Below are 21,120 nucleotides of genomic sequence, written 5' to 3' on the forward strand. Positions count from 1 at the left end.
TTCTTTTTTTTTTCTTTCTCTTTAAACTTGTTTTATAATGTTCATTTAACACACTTTATCTGTGTATTTAGATTTTTGGTATTAATGTTACATGTAACTTCTCTCATAATTTTCGGAACAACTCATTTGGACAAGGCAGGGACGGTATCACCTTTCCACAGCAGAGGAAACTGAGGCTCAGAGGGATTAAATGACTGGCCCATGGCCCCCAAAACTATTGGTAGAACTACTTTTTGAGTGTTTTTTCCCCTATTATATATAACCCGCTAAAAAACAGGGAAGGAGGAGGCAGAAAAGAGAGACTTAAGCAAATAAGACTGAGATATCAAAAACTGAAGGCCTATTTTAAACGATGGGAAGGGGTCATTTTGCACATACGAAAGCTGTGTCATCTGTGTATTAGAGGCATGGTGCCATGATGTTCCTTATTGGAAGGACTTGGGGCTTAAACTTTGCCTCTGCCATATCTAGCACAGTAAGTAGGTGCCCCCAAAGGCTTTTAACTGAATGAGTGGATGACTGAATATTCAGTCTTAAATTAAGCACGTGAAGAACGCACTAGCAAAACGGCGGGGGGGGGGGCGGGGGGGGCTGTTGATCTCTACAAATAGCAGCTAGATTTTAGCACCATAATAAATAGACTTATAATTTATCATAGAAGTGTTTCTATACTGACATTCTGTATGTTACTTAGAGATTTTAAAATATCAAGGGGTGTGCTATACTGTAGACCAAGATCTGAAATTTTAATACTCTAAAATACGATTTGAATACATAATTTCAAGGGATTATATGTTAGAAATTCAGCAATGGTTGCATTTGGGGTAATACACCTCTTCTTGGCAAGTTGTCCTAATCATATCTTATCTGGAGATTAATACAATACTCAACTACGGCAGCCGTCCCTGCTGCAGAAGTCATTAGGCTAGCAGCAGGTAAAGAAAGCAAGAGAAAAATCAAGATTTCACAAGCTTTCTTTTATAAGGATATTTACTAATGCTAGATTACATACATAGTCTAGGTACTGAATAAGCTATATTGAAAGATACATATACCATTAATTATAATTAAAATACTAAATGGTATTTAGTGGGAGGGTTGGAAGAATACTTACAGCATCTAGTATATACAAGATTATTGCACCTATAACAGTTTTACTACCTTAAAGTATCAGATTCAAATTCAGCTGATAGCTTTGAAGTGTAATCACTGTGCTGTGTTCTTTGACATAAATTTTCAATCAGAAAACATTAGGAGTCATTAGCACATCCCCTATGGGAGAGAGAGTTGGCTACACACTGGAATCAGGGCAGAGCTATTAAAAATCCTGCTGCTGAGGCTGCATCCCAAACTAATCTGAGGGGCTGGAACTCAGCATTAGTACCTTTTAGAGATCTAGGTGATTCTAATATGCAGTCAAGGTTAAGAACCTTACCTGCCCTCAGGTACTTCATGTTATATGCTTATTTTGAAGTTTTCTTTTTAAAACATTGTGATTTAACCAGATTCAAACAATACAGTTATAAAAATATGCATAAAATATTTAGTTACTTCCCTTTCATGGCTCAGTTATCACTTACCATGAGGTTCTCAGCCTCCGAGTGGCAATCATCTCTGTTGGACAGTCCCACAAGCACACCTTGACTTGTGTTTGGAATGATCTGTGGTAAAATTCCCAGCTCCTAGCCACGTCTTTCCCATAGATCTGGGATGCTAATGTGGTGCTACTTGAGTGCGATTTGCACAAGGGTTTAAGAACTGGTTGTCACTACTCACAAGAAATAGAGTGAACATTTCAAAACTTTTATAGCAATTCGATAGTGTAATTTAGGTCTCCTAAATCTTAATTTTAAAAAACTGAGGGCTGTATTTTTTCATGGTTCTACTTAGTGGGTTTTGTTACATTTTACAAAGTATCAATCACCACCAAGATCCGGGGTGAGGGAAAAGCTGGTCATTCACCCAGTCTGAGAAACCCTGGTGGCTAGCTACAACATGGAGACTCCGCGCGGTACAGTAAACACCCTACACAACCTGCACCTGGGTCCATCCCAGCTCCTTACATCTTACGCCTACACTTCAAGCACATTGAACTACTTATAGTTAGTTACCCATAAAAACCACATTATTTCACTTCTCAGTGCATGTTCTCTCTGTGAAGGACGTTTCCAGCCTGTCTACCCAGCAAACATCCATTTGTCCCTCAAGACCAGGCATATACCTCTGTAGTCCTGTAGGACTCCCATCTTTCCATCTCCTCACCCTGCTCTATACCGCCATTTTTACACGCTTCTATCCTACCCAAGTCTTGGCTTTAAAAGCAAGGGCTATGCCTTCTTCACCTTTGCAAGGTGAGTATGGCATAAGCCTGGCACCTGGTAGGCCATCAACGAATACTTGTTGAATGAAATCAGTAAGATTAAAAATTCTCAAAGGCAGATTCTCCATTCCCCCTTTGACCTTTGCCCTACTCCCAGTACACAGTGGATTACCGAACATGACATTTTTCAAACTGAATTCTGTCAACATCTTTTGGGGACCACCTCATATTTGAGGAACACTCATCTAGATTCTGATCACACTTCAGGTTACAATCAAAACATTCATTTTAAAAATTCTAATACTGAAAAGTGTCAATGCTTCTCCGGTTTATTCAGAAGCTAATGCAGTCACAATTAAAGTACCAACAGGATTGCTTTTAATCGGAAATATGGTGCTAAATTTTATCCATAAAGTCAGGTAGAAAGATCTATTTTTTTAAGACTAAAGAAATTTTCTGAAAATCTGAGCTATCATATATTTGAAACACAAAGCAAAGAACGTTTTTGGAGTGAAACTGGGTACAGAATAAGTAGCACTAAACAGATATTGTCGTTAAGTTTTTACTGAAAAAACTTTAAAAACCATAACCATATTTTAAGACTATCTAATTTAAATAGGGAACCATTTTTCTAAGCCTGAAAAAAATAACTTAAATGAAAATAAAAAGGCACAGAGAGAAACACTGAAGAAGTCAACTTAATATAGAAATTTTATGTTTTTGCAAAACAATTGAATATATTTGTAACATATATTAGGGTAGATGAAGGATAAATGTTTTTGGTATATAAAGAACATAAGAAAGAAAGGAACGGCCAATACAATTTTGAAAATCTATTCAACCCCATTAATAAATTTAAAAACTTTTAATTATTTTCCATCTGCCAAATTAACGAAACAAGACTTTTCCTATCTTATTTAATGCTGGTGAGGTGAGATGCCACTGGAACTTGTGTTCACTTCTAGTAAAGTGTAAACGGATAATGCCTTTATACAAAGTAGTGTGGCGTTCACATTAAGCTATTTGTCGTGTCAGAAATGTCTGCATCCTTTTCCTTACACTGGACTCTACTTCTAGAACTCTGTCTTGTGAAAATAATATTTGGTCGAATATTATAAAGCATAAAGATGCTTTTCATCCTTCTATTTATAATAATGAAAACTTGAAAACCTAAAAGTCCAAAAATAAGGGAATGCCTTAAAACTATACTATATCGATGACACAATATTATACAGCCATTATAATTCCTTCAAAAATGTATAATGACATGAGGAAATGCTATACTATGTATTACATAACGGTACTGCATGTTAACCAAAAACAGTAAAAATAGGATATAAAACATGTATACACTACACCAATTTTGCTTATATGAATATATTTAAATATATAGAAAAAGAAGACATTTATTAAGAAGACTAGAAAGAATATCAAAATGTTGACAGAGCCTATCTTTGGGTGGTGGGCATTTTCCTATACTTTTACCTATAAAGAGTACATTTCTTATAAAGTCAAGGTGAAGGTGAAGAAAGTTCTCCCACTTTTTAAAAAGCAGGCACATAATGAGAAAATATGCCCTCATAAGGCATAAGCAATGAATAATATATATCTTATTTTTAAACACTATGATATGGCCTTTTGATTTAGATCTAACAACTAAAGATAGTAAAAGTCCAAACATTTATTTAGACCTTCTAGGTAGGAGTCGAACATGTCTATACTGCGGTATAGGTCTTAAAGAACAATATACAAGGGGAAACTCTCTGTACTTTACACTTTCAGCACAAAGACATGTATGCTCATGCTTTTTGTCTCCTAGTATTTACTAATTATTTCATGTGTTAGTATCAGTTCCCCAAACTAGTTCCCCATAAGCTTCTGGACGAAAGGAAAACTAAGCCTCAATTCTTGGTATAAAGCTCCCTACAGCATACAATGAGTGCTCCACAAATGTTCATTATGGCAGCATCTCAATCAACATCTTTGTGGAATAATGAGGGCAAAGTGACAGAAGAAACCCCAGGCTAATTACTAGGTTAAACTGCTTATATTTGCTAAAGAATTGACAAAAACTGTGAGGTGCTTACAAAAGCCAGAAGACCAAAATCACTCTCCAGACACTTTTTAAAAAATAAAATGCTTTCATTAGCGCACTTACAGAGAAACAAATGTTTTAATGTTAAGTCTAACAATAATCTATTCAAAAAGACACTGGGAAGTACAAATAACCTTAGTGGGCTATTTGGTTGGTTCCTCTATTGGAAATAATTGCTCTCTTCTTCCCAAGATTCTAACTAACCTAGATATGTAGCTAATGTTTTCATTTAAAAAATTTTTCTCCTTATCACACATTTCTTAAAAAATCATTTTAACCCAATATATGAATAATAATCAAAATAGACTTTACCAAAGGAAGAAAATAACTTTGACTATGCCTTCATCGGTTAAACAAGAAGTTGGATGTAAAAGCATCTCTAGAATCCACTGCCATTTATGGGTACATTTCTCAGTATAATATGAATTGTAACAATAATAATGATGATGATCATGATGCTTGTAAAACACTCCAAGGCACTTTTGGTCAAGGCACTTTCACTTCTTTATCTAATTATCTTAATTAATAAGAAAAGGTTGTCAGAAAGAAAGCACAGAAAAGGATTAAATGAAAACCAAGCATTCAGTGGTCAGGAAGACATTATTGTTTAAAACGCAAAGTTCTGTAGCTCCTTAAAGGCCTCACTAAAACCTCACCTTCTCCAAGGACCCCATTAGCTACGACTAATCTCTTTATTCCACTGTATTTTAGGTTTATATGGCCCTTAATTCTAAAATGGGGCAGACTAGAAAATGTATGTACCTCTCCCTTACCAGATTATAAAGACTACTTTGCACACAGTAGGCCTTCCACATGTAACTGTTGAATTAAAAAAGACACCAAAATAAAACAATTTTCAAATGCCTCAAGTATCAATGATGTGAAACTGAATATCAAAGTTCCCTATGTTAACACATTTTCTTTCAAGGAAAAAATTCCTAAATATATCATAAAATATTACTTATTTCTTTAACTTGGAGTTGTTCACAATGAAATGACAATAAAAAATATACGGTATTTTGTCAAAGTTTCACAAAAGTAAATACCATTAAACTCTATGCCTTGACTAACATTGTTTATAAAACAGTACTACTACTAAGTCAAAACACTCTCAACTGCTATTAAGTAGCTACTAAAACCTTTACTATAATATAGTGGAATTTTAGTACAAATATACATATGTTTCTTTAAAAAAACTTAAAATGGTTCAACTGAAAAATTTAAACTTTCAATACAACAGTACCCTCTAGGGGTGAATTTTAAATTGCAAAGACAATTTTTAGAAAGAAAACTACATTTTGGGGCCATTCTCACCTGATATACATTAAATTTCAAACAACATAAGCCTCTCATTTTATTTAATAAAAAAAAGTCACAGCAAATTATCTTTTAACAGTTGAAGCCTCACTAAACTTTGCAAAAATTAAAATAAGAACAAAACCAATTCAATTGATACCAAATGACTGAACAGGAAGTCTGCTTTATTAACATAAATTTTAGAGTGCATACTACGACCCATGTTATAAATAAATCAGTATTGGTCAAGGAAATTTAATCAATTAGGATTCCCAAGAAAGGAGAAATCTCTTGCAAAACACTGTAACTTACTAGTTTTAGAACGAGTACTTCATAATGCTTGACAACACAAATGTTTTCCTGTCAACAAAAATTATTATTTTAATGGTTTTCATTACTAAAAATTACTTAAGGTCAATAAAACTCATTCAAATAATCTTCACAAATAAAATACTCTTCTGATATACACATTTCCACTAACTGTAATTATCCATAGATGCATTCCTTCAGGGCTGGCTAGAACTAACTTCCATGGTAAAAAGTAGAATAAACCCAGTGGAGGAAAAGTCCCAAATATTTAACATTTGAAAGGCTAAAATCACTGATAGTGCCCCAATGTTTGGCCCAATCTTCAATTAATAGTTCAATTTGCCTTCACAATACTTCATTAAATAACATCTTTTTACCTCCAGAATCACCCTTTCAACTAGTTAGGATTCAGTCCAGAAAACAGACACCGCATTTGTCATTTTAACATAGAGAATTTTAATGTCTCCCTTACCTTGTACCTCCCTCTTCCAGTAACTAGTATCTTAACCTCTAAGAACATAGATTAACCACTTTATATAAATAGAATATCATGTACTCTTCTGTAACTGCATTCTTTCACTCAACATTATGTTCTTGAGTGTAACTTTAAAATCACACACACACACACACACACACACTCATTTTCATAGCTGTATAGTAGTCCATTGCTTAATACAGAGCAATTCATTCTACCATTGACAGACAATTAGGCAGTTTCTATTTGGGGGCGATTGTAAATACTGCTGCTACAAATATTCGAGTACATGTCTTTGGTGAGCACATGACTGGATTTCTGTTGCATACATATACTTAGGAATAAATACATTTGGTCAGAGTCATCACATGTTCAGCTTAAGTAGATACTGCCAAATAGTTTTTCAAAGCACCTGAACTAATTTATACTCCTTCCAGCAGTGTAAGGGATTTCAGGTTGCTCCACATCCTTGCCAACACTTTCCCACTACTATGGTAGGTATGGAGCAGCTACACTGTAGTTTTTACTTTGCACTTCTCTGACCAATAGTGAAAACTCAAAAATGCTTAAGAGGCAGAAAAGTAGGATTCACCTTACAGAACAGAGGGGAAGGGGGTCTAGGTCAGTGCCTCTCAACCCACGCCAATTTTGCTTCCCCCAACTACGGGACATTTGGCAAGGCCTGGTTGTCAGAATTTGGGGGCGCTACTGGCATCTAGAGGATGGTGGCCAGGGATGCTACCAAACATGCTACAATGCACAGGACAGCTACCCACAATAAAGAATTGTCTGGACCAAAATGGCAATAATGCCACTGTCAAGAAACCCTGGTCTAAGCAAATTATTATTAGAATTCTTCTCCTTTGCCCTATAATTAGTGGCCGGTACAGCTCACGAGGTCAATTTCCTATTGTCTCAAAACGTTATTTTCTCCCTAAAGTTGAAGGGATAGAAAGACAAAGGACAACTTACTAAGTGTTGGGCATGGTACATGGCATAGTGTTAGGTTCTTTGACATATCTTGTTTCTTTCTTAATCCTCACAACCATGCTGTCAGGTACTATCACCATTTTATAGATGAGGAAATAGATATCAGAGTAAGTAGCTTGTCCAAAATCACAAAGGGTGGTAGATCTGGGATCTGAAGCTGGGACTTTCAACTATACTCTAGGTCTCATTTTTAACTAAAAATAAGAAGAGTTTTTAAAGTCCACAAGGATTAACTTGCAAGGGGCAAGTTTCACATTAAATTTGCCAAAAGTAATTGAATAAAACCTGGGTATGAAAAATAGATCATTTGTAATGTTAAGATTAGCAATGCACCTGTAAGGAGTGGACCTTAAAATTTTTAAACAAATCCATCTTCCTCATCACACTAGAATCTCTTTGAAGATCCATGTCTTATTTTTCTTTGTAGGTGCCCCAATGACTCTAGGAGAAGGCATTTAAAGTTTCCTGGATTAATTACTGACCTAAAACCCCAATGAGGGAACAAAGGCTTCATAAAGCAAGCAGATGGTTTAGATTTCATTTTTTTCACCAAGTCAACTATATTTAGTAGTATACAATAGAGTAAAAGGGGTTTTGTTGCCGCTATGCAATTAAATCAAATAATGTTCAATACTATCGAATTCTTTTCACAACACAATTCCATTTTTTCCAAGGACAGATTTGCCAATATCACCTTGTCAATCATCCTTCAGATGTTTTCACTGATGTCTCTCTTTGTAAGGACATTACAGTCACAGGGCCAGCAGAAATCCATCTATTAGAAGAGCAGTTTTCAAACCTGGCCATGCATTAGAATCACCCATGAGACTCTGAAAGACATAGATGCCTGGGCCCTATATCTGGAAGTTGGTTTAGTAAATCCAGGGTGGGGTCCAGAAGGGCCCAGAAAGATATATTTCGAGTTTACACCCAGGAAAGAGCTGCACTCAGAAGTACAGTTTAAAAATACTCCCCACATAATTTTTATAGGCACTCCTCCCCTTGAGGTTCAGGACCACTGCACTGGGGATTCTGAACTGAACTTAATAAGGCACCTGACTGAGGAAACTTCTGCCTTCCACCCCTCCCAGAGTTCAAGGGTATCCCAGAGTGAGTTACTCCTGGGAAAGACTATATGGCAGCGTCAGCCAGCCTAAGAAATACCTCAACTTCCTTCCTACTTGGTCATTTGAATTTACACGATTCCAGTCTTGCTTTACATGGAAGGGGCATGAACTCTCCCATTCCTAAACCACCTCTCTTCCTAAACGACCGATGTTCTGTAGCTGGAACAGGCCTACAAACTTATAAACTGTCGATGCTTGTCTGTATCAAGACCAGAAATATACAAACCAGGATTTCTGGTTTATCTCCACGTGGATAGATTGTAAGGGATCCTAGAAATGAGACAGGGTGTTTACTGTTGGGGCAGGAATTCCAGTGTATACGTCTAGTTAAGGCTGGCGATGGTGACTTTTTAGTGACACTGTCACAGCACCATGAACCTTCCTTCAGAGGACTTAGGCAGTTGTAATGTCACATGTGTGTGGCTCTGATTAACATCCATCTACCCCCAGTTTTCCTAATCATTTCCCCAGCACCTAACAATGCCTGTCACCTAATGGGTCAATAAAGATTTGTTGAAAGAACAAATGAGAAGGAAGAACCCTAGAAGCTAAGGTGGGAACGGAAGAAAGCCACAAGGGGCCGGACGCCCTGAGCTCTGGATAGTGTCTAGGGCAGTTGGAAGAAGACACCGACAATGACAGCCTGAGCTCGCAGGATGACTAGGTTTCTAACCAGGCTTATAGGAGGAGCAACACTCCAGCTTCCCAGAGAAGAGCTGACTACTATGGCCCCAGTAACAATAAACCACAGCCCTGGGGAAGGAATCTGACTCTAGAGAGAGAAAGATGGGTCTAGGAATTAAGGACTAACCCAGAGAGGAAAGGGCTGTAAGGGAACATGGCCACCTGCAGGTAAAGCCAGGAGTAGGGCAGCATGGGGCCAGAAGGTGGAACTGGAGGCTGAGAGCACTGGCGAGCCTACTTTTTAAGCTCTCTGCAATCTCAGACTGGCCTTCTAGTAAAAAAGAGACAGAATTAGAAAAGTCAGGTTCCTGTCCAGCTCCAACTCACACTTAGCCATTTGATCTTGATAAAGGAATTCCACCTCTCCCAGCCTCAATGTCCTTATCTGCACAAGGAGTATGATCGAACCTCACTTGCCCATCACATAGTGTTCTCAAGGTCCCAGTGAGACAAGAGTTATTACAGTGTTTCCTAAACTAAAAAAGTACATACAAATGTGGGGAATTATTCCCATCATTATTCCCAAAGATGACAGGGTTTCTCAGTATTCCATGAGAAGAAGCAAGAGGCCTGTTCAGACAACAGGACTGCCCTGCCTACCCCTCCCACCCCAAAAGAACTTCAGACAGATAAAAAATCTATTTAAAAAATTGAGAACAAAGATCATCTCTTTGGCGGTTAATAATTTCCTTATCCTTAATTTGACGGTATGTGGATTTCTAAAAGGAGAACCCAGAAATGCCGCTACCACATCCCTCATTCGTCAATCCTGAGAGAAGAGTAATTTAGGATGGCTGTGGATCTGTGAAGGAATCAACACACACCCTTTCTTTAAACTTTAAAAATATGACCATAATGCATGTTCAGTTCAGTTTAGCATCCTTACCTTTAAGCTACCAAATATTCAAAAAAAAAAAAATCACATTAACTACTTACCCATAACACAAACAAAACAAAAGCATATTCTGAAGACTGCATTAAAAAAACAGGGATCTAAAACTAGAGTAAATGTATTCTGTTGACTTCACACAAAATGTACCTTTACTTACATATTTAACCAAACCTCATCTCTTCTCTCTAGTCCACCATATGTCTTACTTCAATAAATAACATTCTTCTCTGTTTAACCTCTATAGTGTCGGAAGCAGCCCTAAAATTCTAGGGTTCTGGATAATTCCTCTATTCCCTTTTGTCCCTCATCCCCACCCGACTATAGACTGCCATTTTCATTTGTGACCTCAAGATCTAATTTCATATTTTTTATAATAAATGGTGATGATTACTGAGTAGGAAGGGTTGCTTCTGCTGGGTTTACAGTTGTTTTCCTTTGTTTTTTCTTACTGATGAGATGTGGGCAGTTAGAACTGTCCTTCCAGGACAAAAAAAAAAGGGGGTGGGGGGAAGGGGCTAGAGACATTTTTCCCATAACAATAGACCAAAAAAATATTGTTTAGCTCATTTTCCTGATGGTTTGAATTAATAATAGTAAAATAACAGTGAGAGACCTTAACCTGACTGAAAGTCCTACATTTCTTTTGGGGGCAAGACTGAGGCAAGCTGCCTGCCACCTATCGAGATCTGGCTTTTATCTTCAATAACAGTAAAATTCCTGGTTGTCTCAAGTTCTTGGTGAGGCTGGTTACTAGAGGGTTAAAAAGTCTAAGCACTTCATCCATAAAAGTTTCAGGTATAATCCTATTATTTTTGAATGGCTATCAGTGTTCTTTGAAATTCTGATTATTCACGGATTACTGTTACAGGATACCTGTGCTAACAGCTCTGTAGTGCAGGCTGCCAAGAAGAAATGTATGATCCTTGTTGCAGTAATACCAATTTATACCCCATGTAAATAAATGATTCTTCTTGGTCTCTCTTCTCCATTTTCCCAGTAAACCAAGTTTGAAAAAGAGAGAAACATGAGAAAATACAGCATTGCACCTGCACACTTAGTGGTGTCTATACTATCTGTTGCAATAACCAAATAGCCATTTTATATATAGTCTACAGGTATAAGTGCTTCAAGCACAGGCTAAAACACTTCTAGTTTGGCCTGGAACCACCAAGGAAAGGTACACCTATATATTTTCCTTTAGAAGGCCGAGACATAAAACAGACACTTACTCCCTCTTATTTAAGCAAAACTTCCAATCATCTTCTGACAGGGCACTGCAATGTGTTTGCTGTTTTATATATCATGCTTAATTAAAGAACCAGCTGCCAATTTTAATAAACTAGGAAGGCCACAGAGAAAAAGAATACATGAACTCTTTTCAAGACCTTTCCTCTTATTTATCTGGCTTGTGGACCCACTATCCACTAAAGAGAAAAATCATGTCCTCAATTTTCACTCGTAAATGCATACTTAGTTAACATTGAACAAAAAGAAGAATTCAAATGACATGTCTGATATACACTTACAAAATGTTTAAACGCCTACTATACATGCTTGGTACATGAATGTGAAAATATTTTTAAGAGCCAAAAAGTGCTATTTGGCTGTTGACAGAAGACACTACACAAAGTGTAGCACCTAGAATTTTTTTTTTAATTGACAGAAAAATGTTGTGGAGTCCTAAAGGCACACACATCCAACAACAATTCCCATACACACCTGATCCCTACCTCCAAGCCTCGGGTACAAATTCATCCAGCCCAACGTGAGCACAGAGGTAAAAATCTGAAAGTAAACCCAACACGGATACCATTTTCATGCCTCCAAGCACTGTTTACTTGTCTTCAGGACCCTAGACATATGGCAAGCAAGGTACCCCATAAACGGTATGGACAGAGTGCCATGTCAACACAAATACCACTTTGCTGGCCTAAAAGTGATTGGGACCCTGTCCTTGAAGAGCTTATAATTGAAAACGGACCACAAAAACTACAAAATACAGTAGTTTTGCTTTCCCAGGTTTCAGTTACCCATACATAGTCAACTGAAGTCCAAAAATTTTTAAATGGAAAATTCCATAAACGAACAATTTATAAGTTTTAAGCTGTACGCCATTCTGAGTATCACGATGAAATCTCACACATCCTGCTCCGTCCCACCCCAAATGTGAATCATCCCTTTGTTCAGATTCCCACACTGTATCCACTATCTGCCTGTCAGTCATTTAGTAGCTGTCTTTCTTATCAGATCAATTATCAGAGAGAGAGACACTACATTCGTATAACTTTTATTACAGTATACTGCTATACGGTTCTATTTTATTATTGGTTTTATTTTTAATCCCTTACTGTGCCTAATTTATAAATTAAACTTTACCACAGGTATGCATGCATAGGAAAAAAAAACATAGTATATATAGGGTTTGGTACCATCTGCAGGTTCTGGTATCCACTGGGGGTCTTGGAATGTATCCCCAGTGGGTAAGAAAGTACCACTGTAGAAGGCAGTGGAGGAATCCTATTTTCCAAAGGGACTTAGTGTAGGCTACTTAAAGAAAGTAGCATTTGTCTGGGCCCTTAAAAAAAAAAAAAAAAGAAAAAATTTCAAAGCAGAGTTGCAGGACAAGGTACTCCAGAGTATTTCATTAGGCACAAAATATTTGATATAACTCATTATTTTTTTTCATAGGCATATTAAGTGAACTTTAAGTGATTACTCAGAACAAAAGTAACTTAAAACATAAAAATATTTAAAATATTCAATCCTGGAGGCCAGAAGTTACTCAGAAGCGTGTTCTAATCTTAGTTCTGTCATGGACTAGCTGTGTGAGTTAAGGCATAGTACATAATCCCTCTGATCTAGCTCTCCATCTTTGAAAAATGGGAAGAATGACACCACCCTCGGAAGACTGATCACTCTACCTGGATGCCATCACTTTCAGTATGACGTTTAATAAAGCCTGTTATAATTACTCATAGCTTTATCTCCCCCACAGACCATGACCAAGTGTTCCCTAAAGTCAAAGGCCTTTATTTACTTTGAAAAAATTAGCACAATGCTAGTGCTAGCAGACACAATAAATGCTAAGTTCTCTTCCTTTCTACTGGATTTCTATTTACTATGAAAATACTTTCCTTTATACTGTAATGTATACATTGTTCTTCAAATTGTGAAATATCCTGATTTCAAAATATGAGTTTTACCTTGCACGTTTCAGCATCTCCATTCCACTAAGGTTTTTCTGTATGATTAATGTTACAGGTTTACATAAATCTCTCTCTCCCCGTCCCTCCCCACCATATATACACATAGATAGATATGTATGTGTGTGTGCATCTTTGGGGGCTTGAATATATAAAATATCACTGGGAAATCATTTAATTTAGTTCTAAAAATTAAAAATTAAAACTTAGGCATCACAACAGAAGACTCGTGAGCTTTAGGTTAAGTACACTTTCAGCTTTGCTTCCAAAAGACTGAAAAAAAAAAAAACAGACAATGAGAATAACAAAGAGCAACAAAAACAGTCCAATGCACACTTAAGTTTCATCAGGGTAGCCACGGGACTGAACAGCAAGGTTATTATACACAAAAGCCTTCATAAAAATGGATACACATACCCTGCTCTTTTATCTATTCAAACACTAAGGACCCAAATATACTTGGCTTCATCAATAGTCAAAATTCCTGCTACAGTGAAGAAGAGAAATAGCCTCAGGATGGAGTGCTGTTAAGAAAGTATTCTGAGGCAACGGACTAATATTCAAGCTGCCTATACTCCCAACATTCTGCCCAAACACTCCCCAATCACAATCATTCAGCAAATTGCTATCCCAAGAAGAACAATCCTCATTTAAAACTGAGTAATGATGAGACAGGAAATATCACAATAGGTGCAAATGAAGTGCAAGATAAAAGAAAGGAACATTACACACACACACACACACACACACACACACACACACACGAAGGAAGGAATATGACAAAGAGCAAGTGGTTAAAGAAATTGTCCTACAAAGAATTTAAAATTTATGAACCAACATTTCTCTATGAGATTAAAAAAAAAGCACAACTCCTCTGAAAAAAGAGCTCAAAGAAGAAACAGTAAGACAACAAGAAATGAAAAGATAGCTAGCAATGTTTGGAGAAGAAATTGGAAAGAAAAATTAGGCTGTGACAGAAATGAATATGACTTTAAAAACAAAAAAAGGAAAAGACTTTGATGAAAACCCAATTAGGTATATGAAGAGCAGGCTTTAGAAAATCACAATGGTTGGTTCAAGAATGAGCAGATACCTTGCAGATGTTTGCTGTAGACTTTCCAGAAAGAAGCCCAAGGGAGACATCAGAAGAGACATCCTTCTCTGGCTAATATAGTTTAGCCATTCTGCTACTAGAAAGGTCAGCCCAAGGACAAAGCCACACACCAAGAAAATCACAAAGAAACGAAGTCAGAACCTGAAAACACCAGGATTCTTAGACTCGAACTGCACCCGAAGCCCATCCTGCCTCTCAAATTGTTTAGCTATGTGCATTAATAAATTCATTTTATTTTAAAAATCATTTTGATTGAATTTTCCATCACTTGTAATTGAAAGCTTCTTGATATCAGAAATTTTAAAAACTATTAGAAGAGAAAAAGCAAAATTTTCATAATTTCAAAAGAACACTCCAGGAAGACAAAAAAGAAACAACTGAAGAAGTATTTAAAACAGGAGGATGTTCTAAAGTGGCTTGTTATAAAATTAACTTATCAAAATCCAATATGAAAATAAGATTTTATGTGTGGTAGACACAATCTGATAGCTAACTCAAAATACACTCCAACTCCCTTCTCCCCAATTACCTCCCATAGAGGGACTGAGAAAACAAAATACTCTCTATTCTAGAGTTTCTTGTGACAAGTAGCCATGTAACACACACCAGACCTGGCCAATGAGACAGAAACAGAAGTCTGCTTTGGGCTTCTGGGAAAGCTTTTACTTTTCTTAATAAAATGACAGATATGGCTCTTGATACCTTTTTCTCTCCCTTCCCTGACTTACTGTCTTCAATGCAAATGTGATACCTGAAGATAAGGCAAACATTTTGTGACCATGCTGTGAAAAGTATGAGAAGGCTACGAAAGAAAGAAACTTAACAGTGGTTACCTCAGAAAAACTAAGAACTTGAGATAGGAGGGATTTTCTTCACTGACTGAATTTTCTTTATTTTTTTAAAGCACATTTTATAATAAAAACTGGTCAAGAAAGATGACTATCTTGAATATACAAAAGATGATTCGGGGTCACTCTGAGTACTTAGGATGTTTTAAAATGGGGACACATCAAAGCTGGATAAGCAAAAGAGCAGGGAAAAGGTGTTCAAGCCGTGAAAATGGCATGAGCCATGAGTTTACTGAAGCAAAAGGCTTTGGGGCGGGGGTGGGGGGTGGGAGGGTGGAAAGCAGTAGAAAATATAACTGAAAAGATAAAGGGGGCCAGAACATGAGGACCAGGAATAAGCTGACAGAAATCAGACTTGACCATGTATAGTAATGCACAGCAGTGAAGAGCCCATAGTTTCCTTCTGGGGAAAGGAAGAGAGTGATACAATGAGGACAATGTTTGAAGATCGTCAGTTCAGGATACAGAGTAAGTTGAATAAGTTGGGAAAGAATCAAAAAAAAAGAGGGGAGGAGAGGGAGAATCATAATGCATCCAACTCAATTCTCGAATTTCGAAATTACATAGCAGTACTCGATAAGAAATTCTGTTGTCGCATATGTTGAAAAATTTGGACAGTTTTGTTATTACACACTATTTCTTTACATATCATTATTTCTGAGATTTAGCAAACTGACGGATTTAATTTCTCAACACTGAACACGAATGTAACAGAACACATTTGCCATTTCTTTTTCTACTTCACTTTAGGTATAAATTCTATCTAAACAGCTCCAAAAATCATCGCTAGACATAGACCAATCCTGAGAAGGAAAGCAACCAGAGTCCTATTTACTACTTTTGCATAGTGAGATACTAAAAAGAGCAAACAGTTAGGAATCTGGAGACTTGGGTTCTAGGTTGTCTCCCTGCAGCTCACTGTGGGGTCCTAGGCAGGTACCTCCTCCTTCTGAAGCTCAGCACTCTTATCTATAACATAAAGGAGATGGCCCAAAACTGTGCTATATAGTCCTTTTCATTTCAGAAGAGAAGTGGATTACTGCTTCTTGTGATCTGATACTTCTATTGATTCTTTCCTCTCGTCTACCTCTTCCTTTTTTGTCTCACTATTCTCTCCTTTAGATTCCATGTTCCTTGATCCCAGGAGCAACTGAAATAAACCTAAATAAAGCAAAAACAAAACAAACAAAAATTTAAAAAAAAAACAAAACAGAGCATTGGATACTATTTACTAGGCAAGTTTCTAAATGTATTTAAGAAAAATTAGAACTGGTAGGACCTGTCAGAGCAGAGAAATCATATCTATCAGAATCTCTGGCTTAAATTATCTGATAATTACAATTCTATTTGCTTGTGGAATTTTGCCAAGTAAAACTATGGTAGAATCATGCTTAGAAATAGACTCCTTAAAAATTAGTATCATCTCATCAAGATAAACATTTTAACTTCTTGTCAGTTTAAATTACCTAAATATCTAAACTCAATGACACAGGCTTAACTATCCAGGGTGGTTTTAATATAAAAAGCCAGTTGCAATAAACTCCTTCCTATATTTGAAGTTTGGGAGAAACATACTTTTAATTCAATGTTCTGGTTAATTGAAACTTGCCATATATAAATAATTTTCAAATACTTAGAAAACAATCACAGAATATATTTTTATTTATGTTTGCTTGTTTTTTATTATTATGGTAACATTGGTTAATAAAATCCAGTTAAGTTTCATGTGTACAATCCAACGAAAAGGCATATACACACACACACATATTGCACTGTGTTCCCCTCTCATAGTTGGATTTCTTTCTGTCACCACATATTTGATCCCTTTTACTCCATCTACCTGCCCCTCCCCTTTTCCTCTACCCTCTGATAACCACTAGTTTACTGTCCATGTCCACGAGTCTCTGCAGAACATATTTTAATAAACAGAGCAAAGCATGTATAGAACCATAACTATAGAAGATAAACTCAATTACCTTTGACATCTCTCACTCAGGAGTCACAGAAGTGCATTGTATTAAAATCTCTGTGTATATACATGGGCGTGCATGTGCACGCACACACAATGTCATCTGCAAGAATCCTCCAAGGATTTCTGATAGGTCCCAGAAGTGAAATGCTTTCCACATAAAAGGAATACTAGTCTAGACTTTGAAGATAGAGACAGACATGTCAAAGTGTTGTTTGTTACCAGAAATAATTTCCTCAATAAGAACACAGTTCTGGAACTAAATATCTCACCAGAAATAAGTGGAAAAGAGACCTTAATCCTTGAGACTGGTTCAAATGTGCTTTTTCTCTGTTGAAACTCTATCAACCCCAGACCCCTGCAATCCACAGAATTCTCTTTCTCAGAAAATAAAACTGACTTCGAATGTCACAAATTAGTTACATCATTCAGCCAAAGTGTGTTCCCATTCTCCTCCTGAAAGCAGGGCAGACTCTTCCTACATTTCTTTCAGGTCATATGTAGTGACTTTTGAAGATTTCTGTCGTGACTACTGGAGATTTTCTTTAATGTCCCTTGTTAATTTTTTAGTTGATTAATTCCAAAATAAAGTTCCAAACGTTGCTTAGTAAGAGAGATTTGAATGTCTTCATTTACTTGAAAAATTACACCATATTCAAATCCCAACATGCCTCATGTACCTATAACTTTGCCAAAGCCAATTTACACCATGCTGCCAGCCCACAACCTAGAGGATGAGTAACTTCTGAGTGGGCAGAAAAGAGCTGGCTGAGCTACTGTGAAAGGAGGAGGAACTGAGGGTCACTTCCTTGTAAAGTAAGGCAAGTCCTGTCCATGCACACAGGTGCCTAACAAAGTCTATACCACAGTACCAGCAGGCAGGGGAAGGGTGAGATGGCATTCCTTCATTCAGTGAGTATTTATTTATCATCTACCAAGTGCCAGGCACTGTTCTAGACACTGGAGATTCCATAGTGAACAAACCGAGAGAGAAATCCCTGCTTTCAAGGATCATACCTTCTAGTGTTTGTGAGAGATGAGATAAAAATAAAAATAAGGTAGAAAAGTGCAGTCAAGTCTCAGATAAGGGGACAAGTAAGATTACCCTGAGAGGGTGCACTGAAGCGAAGACATGAAGGAAGTGAGGGAGCCATCCACGATGATAGCTGAAGGAAGATTACTCTCTGCTGAGAGCAGCAAGTATAAAGGCTCTGAGGCAGGAAGTGGGGACACGCATCCCAGGAACAGTAAGGAAGCCACTTTGCCTTTGAGGTTAAAAAATATCAGCTCTTATCTCTCTGCACAAGATGGAAAACCGTCAAAGGATTCTGAACAGATGAGAGACATGATCTGATTTACATTTTTAAAGGATCACTCAGGCACCAGTGCTGAGAAAAGATGGAAAGGGACAGAGTTAGAAGTAGAGCTAGCAGCTGGGAAGTTTCTGCAAGAGATGAAAGCCTGTGGGCTAGAGTGGTAACAATGGTGATGGTGAAAAGTGGTCAGATTTAGGATGTTTAAGGGTAGATATAATAGAATTTGCCAGTGGACAGTTTGTGAGATATGAGAGAAGCTGTCAAGAATGACTCCAAGTGTTTTAACCTCCAAATAAGGTTCTTTAGATGTATATTTGGGCATGACTACTACCCACACTGAAAACAGGCTTTGAATACAAAGAGACCTTGCAAACTGTAAGAGGCATCTATCTACAGGGATCTATAAACCTGCAGGCTTCTAAGGCTCCATGAAACACCACACTTAGAAAGAAATGCACTGCCATAGCTTGTCACTTACTAAATGTTGATGCTGCTATAGTTTTACTTATTCGCACGCTACTCTTTGTAGAGATTCTTAAATATTTATGAGCAACTTACTTATTTTCATACATCACTAATAACACATTCTTTACTTCTCATTCTTCTTAACTCCTCTATATAGTGAAGTCTGCTCACTGACCCTCCTTACTGACAGTCCTCTCAGCCTCTGCAGTGCTCTCCTGCTTCTCTGCCTTCTTGAATCCTTCCCAGATTCCGCTTTCTTATAGTCAACACACCTTGATGCCATTATTTTCCAAAGATTTCTTCCTTCATCTTTTATTGTCTCCATTGTCTTTCACAAGATAATTCTATCACTTCACACAACAATTCCTTCAAAGTAAACAGCACACAAATTTACATCTCTAGCCTGGCTCTGTTTAGACCATAGTTTTCTATTTCAAATAGCATCCTTGACACTTCTACTTAACATTCCATAGCCTCTTGAATTCACTTAGTCCCAAACTGAGCTCCTAATCTTCACTGTTCTCTTTGCCTAAAGCCAGGGGACCATGTTCTCAGGTGACAAGCTACATAGCTTGGGCTTCATTTGGTAACTAATGTGAGCAAATGAAGATTGATGAATTTTCTGATTATCTTTTCTCTTTCCCTCTGAATTTATATAAAATGTTATCGGTCTTGTTTTTATGATATGTTACTTTCTACATGCTTTAAAGGTAAAAAGGTGGCATATCCTATTTATATATCTATATCTACTCCATATGTCCTAATTATCTATATGTAGAATATATATACACACACACATATACTATGATTTGTACTATTTACCATTAATCTGATTGCTTTATCTTCAATATTACATATATGATCATTTAGGACCTAATTTATTCACTTCATATGACCTCTGTATAGTACCAGGGTATAGTCATTACACATAGACCACAATATTTACTGTATCACAAACAAATGTAAAAGACAATGGAAAGTGACCAAACATCAAAGCCAGCTCATGAAATTTTTTTCAAAAGGTGCTTCCTTTTAAACTCTCTAAATATCATTACCACTTGGATTACATTTTCTTTATTCTTCAAATAACAAAGGTTCCTTACAAACAGGGAAGAATTATGACGTATTTCATGAGGGTCTCAAATTCTTATCTTTAAACCACAGGAAGCAACCCATTTCCTTAAGATATAAACCAAAAAATAAATAAAAAGGAAGAAAGAAAGAGAAGGAAAAGGAAAGAAAAAGAAAAGGGAAAATAAAACCTTAAGAGTAGTATTTTGAAGGGAGACAGAATTTTAAACACCAAAACAGCTTTACTCTCATCTTCTAAATCCCAAATATAGCCTTTTAGAGTAAGCGCCATTTCTAAATCCACCCTTCTATTGTTTCTGGAAACTTCCTTATTGAAATGATCCAATCCGTTCTCCCTTTGCTACTAAAAATGAGGCTACTGACAGCATCAGTAACACCTGGGAGCTTGTCGGAAATGAAAATTGATAGGCCCTCTCTCAGACCTACAGAATCCGACAAGCTCTTCAGGTAAACATTAGAGAAGAACAGTTCTTTCTCACTGCCAGAGTGACATTTTTAAAATACACTTTGACATATCTCTCATGAAAAACCTTCAATGACCACAAGATAAAGTCCAACACTTAGCAAAAGGTGAAGGATCTTCAGAATTTAATTGCAACAGTTTTCTCATTAAATCAATAAACACGTGTTGACCACCTGCTATCCACCAGGTATTTTTGCAGACAGAGAGGATGTGACCAAAGTCCCTACTCTCATGGAGCTTTCTTCCCTACCAGGGGAGAAACTGCCCTCTGAACTCAGCTCCCTCAACTACTCCATCACCTATGTTCTAGTCACACTACTTTATTCATCATCTCCAAATATATCCATGCATTTTACTGACTTCATGCCAAGGTTCACCCTGTTTCCTTTACTTAAGAATTTCTTCCACACCTGTAAAAACTTTTCAATTCAAACTCATCTGTAAAGCCACTTCCACCCATCC

General features: G+C 36.9%; 1 protein-coding gene across 4 annotated transcripts in view; it reads right to left on the minus strand.

Annotated features, from left to right (window-relative positions):
- The window catches only part of VGLL4 (vestigial like family member 4), a 138,398-nt gene that overhangs the window by 76,057 nt on the left and 41,221 nt on the right, over positions 1–21,120 (minus strand). The window lies entirely within an intron of this gene.

The sequence above is a fragment of the Rousettus aegyptiacus genome, unplaced genomic scaffold, assembly GCF_014176215.1.
Source record: "Rousettus aegyptiacus isolate mRouAeg1 unplaced genomic scaffold, mRouAeg1.p scaffold_m13_p_4, whole genome shotgun sequence".
Lineage (NCBI taxonomy): Eukaryota > Metazoa > Chordata > Mammalia > Chiroptera > Pteropodidae > Rousettus > Rousettus aegyptiacus.